Below are 3,804 nucleotides of genomic sequence, written 5' to 3'. Positions count from 1 at the left end.
AAACTCTTGCTGTAACTTAAGGCCAATTAAATGTCTTCTTTCTTTGATTTCTTTATTTTTTTCTTTCTGGTGGCCTCCCATCTAAACATGGCAGAGTCTACTCAGTTTTTCAACATCAGCCAGCTTGGCTAGGTGCTGCTACCTGCTGTAAGATACCTGCTTGCTCCAAAAAGGTTTCCCAGGCAGAATGGATAAAAATAAAAAATAAAAAAGTAGAGAAGTCAACTATGGTAAATGCATAAGCCCTGCCTATATTGCAGTTTTATATGGTATATACGTTTGTAATGTCTGCTCACCCCACAGAAATAGTGTTAGGTTTTGACTCAGGTTTAATGGCTTTCTCAAAACTTGTGGAAGAAAGAAACAAGAAAATAACCTTGGATTCTGATTTTGGCAAACAGAACACTCAGCTGTTAAAAATCAAACTTTGATAGGTGGAAAAATTGAAGGGAGATGAACTAGGCAATTTTATTATAGCAGATTGTTTTAATTTACTATGCAAATTAAATTAAATTACTAGGTAAATTAAATTACATAATTAGAATAGATTAGATTAGCTTCTCAGTGGCTGGAAGTAGATAAGCATAATATTGAGTTGTAATGGGCTATTTTCGCATGAAAGTATTAAAGCTTGGGGCCCACAAAATATGATCCTCCAGATGTTGCTGAAACTACATCCTCCAGCATGCTTCACTTCTTGGAATTGTTATTCTCTGACAGCTGAAAAGTTTCATGTGCTGTATTCTTGTTAGGGCTCTCCAAACTTGTCAACTTTAAGACTTGTGAACTTCAATTCCCAGAATTCCCCAACCAGCATTTGACTTCCCTCTTTTTACTCATGTAAGACTCACGGCTGGCTGTAAAATTCTGGGAGTTAAAGTCTACAAGTCTTAAAGTTGACAAGTTTGGAGACACTATTCTAGAAGGCAAGTCTCCTTTTATTACGAAAATATTCTCACATGAGTAAAAAGAGGGAAGTCAAATACTCAGTGTAATGGGAAATGTATTTAAATTACTCCAAAGTTGGAATTTGGAAACTGTTTCCTGGATTATTATTTAATGGTCTCAAAAGTAAAAAAAAAAATTGGGCTTTCCTGTCACAAAAGCAGCTGCCCAGGAGGTGGAGCTGCAAGCACACAGGGACCATTTTTGTGTAGCAGTTGAGGTATTGCCAACAAAACAAACCTGCTTTTTGCTCTGCTATTAACTTTGATACAGCCAGCAAACAAACCAAGTGAACTAGAGAGAGCCAGTTCTAGCCTGTCAATAAATTGGCCATTTCATTCTGACCAGGAATCAGAGTTTTGTGAATTTTTCTTCTGCCATCTCTCTCTGCTTCTGCCTCATTTATTTATCAGGTAATCTGATATCTTGGTTCCTGTGTCACTCATTCCACCTCACTTTGTTCCTCTATTGACTTTCCAACTTCACTTTTGACTAAACTGTTTTTTGGGCTCCTAATCTTCATTGTTATAGTTTAGGATGAACCATCTGCCATCTCTGATAAGATGAATTTTTGGGAGGGAAGAGTGGTTGTGTGAGAGAGAAAAACATGCTTTCAGAATAGTAAAACAATCATTAATGATAATTGAATCAAAATAATGTTAGTTTAAGGAGAAGGTGATGTCCAGGACACAATAGGTTCCTTTGTTAAATTTCCCATTATGATCTCCCACTAAACATAATCTTTTGAAAAAACCATTTCAAGTGTGGTAATGCAAACGATAGAAGCCACTGTTGAGTGATGGGATTGTTTTTAGTTTTCTTGCTTCTCCTTTTTAACAAAACTAAATATCAGTTAAATGTAGCTATGGTATAATTTCCCAGATGCAGGCACAGAAATGCTTGTGGTATAAGTTTCTCAGAAAGAAGAGAGCTATAAACAGAAAGGATGATGGTATCCCAATTTATTTATAGTTACAAGCAGAAGCACACACCTCTCTTTCCCAAGAGCTAAAAATCAGACAAATGAATAAAAATGACAACTCTGCATCTCTCGTGTAAAGTCTCTGTTAATCTAAGGAACATTGTTAATAACAAAAAATGTAATCAAACTGTAGTTTTCCTCCTCTCTTTCCAATTGCATTCGCAGTTTCAGAATGGGAGTAGAACATTTGAACTCTTTATTTATTTAACTTTTTGTTTGTTTAGTTTATTTTAAAAGTCCTCATTCAGAAGTGAAAATATGGTTAGGCAGAAGGGATGGCCAGGAACTGTTAGGAAGGGATCTTATGTGCCTCAGTGTAAAAGGAGAAAGCACACGGCAGCAGAGACAGAACTGGGACTATTGCAGAGAAAGTTCAACTCATGACCACAGTTGAGCCCACAATTTCTGTTCCTAAGTGAGACAACTTTTAAGTGAGATTTGCAACCTTTCTTGCCTCAGGTACTATGTGAATGGCTGCAATTGTTAAGTTAGTAAACACGGCTGTTAAGTGAATCTGAATTCCCCATTGACTTTGCTTGTCAGAAGGTTGTAAAAGATGATCCCATGGCCATGGGACACTGCAACCATCATAAATACTAAACGGTTGCCAAGCATCCGAATCACATGACCACGGGGATGCTGAAACAGTCATAAGTATGAAAAACAATCATAACTCCCTTTTTTTCAGTACCATTCTAACTTCAAATGGTCACTAAATGAATGGCTGTAAGTCGAGAGCTATCAACGTAGGAGTCCAGGAAAGATGGCCAGAGACATGACCATCCAATACTCATGCAAGCTCAGCCTAGTTATTCCAAGACAAATCACATCTCTAAAGTCAGACGTGGAACAAAAAAAAAAGTCTGGCTTATTTAAGGGGAGGAGGAGGGAGGGAGAGAGAGAAAAAGAATGATGATGGACTGGAGGGACCTTTTGTCTGAGTGATGAAGAAATCAAGGAGATTAAAAAATATGAAAAGAAAACTTATTTCCGCTGTTCTTAATTTTAAAAAAACCTCTAAATTTCTTTAAAATAAGGTAGCTGGATCTTTATTCAGTCTTTTCTTTCTATGATGTGTGGTTTTTATGTCCAATTCATTTTATTACATGAGGCAATGTACAGGGTAGTGTTTCTTTTCATCTCATATGTAGAAAATCCCTGGGCTGGCACTTAATACTTACTTGAATAAAATGCTACCGTCTTCCATTACACCCGAAGCGGCAAGTTAGTTCAGAGCAGTGTTTCTCAAACTTGGCAAATTTAATGTATGTGAATCCCAGGATTCCCTAGCCAGCCTTGGGGAATGAAAAAGATGAGTTGAGGGGATGCTAAATATGCCCCCCCCCAAATATATTTTCTCTGAACTGCCTAATAGTATTTCTGGCCCTGGAAACTTAGCAGTATAATTCTGGTTTCTTGCAATTAGATACCCCTAACCACCTGGGAAATGGTATAATCTATATGAAATAATGTTATACAAAAATCTAAAGTGTACAACTCAGTCAGTTGAATGCTCTATATATTAAGAATCAATCAATCAATCAATCAATCAGTAGTGCTCTGTATTAAAGAACAGAAGGAAGGAAGGAAGGAAGGAAGGAAGGAAGGAAGGAAGGAAGGAAGGAAGGAAGGAAGGAAGGAAGGAGTAATTATCAATTGCATCAGTTGCATTAAATCCTAACACCGCTTTTGCGTGAGCTGCACTGGCTGCCGGTAGCCTTCCGGGTGCGCTTCAAGGTGCTGGTTACCACATTTAAAGCGCTCCATGGCATCGGACCTGGGTATCTCCGAGACCGTCTGCTGCCGCAGATTACCTCCCATCGACCGGTACGCTCCCACAGAGTGGGCCTCCTCAGGGTGCCATCGGCCAAACAGTG

This window comes from Protobothrops mucrosquamatus, unplaced genomic scaffold (assembly GCF_001527695.2).
Source record: "Protobothrops mucrosquamatus isolate PMUCROS unplaced genomic scaffold, P.Mucros_1.0 scaffold441, whole genome shotgun sequence".
NCBI lineage: Eukaryota > Metazoa > Chordata > Lepidosauria > Squamata > Viperidae > Protobothrops > Protobothrops mucrosquamatus.
The sequence above is the reverse complement of the archived record's forward strand: the minus strand, read 5'-3'. Positions refer to the sequence as shown.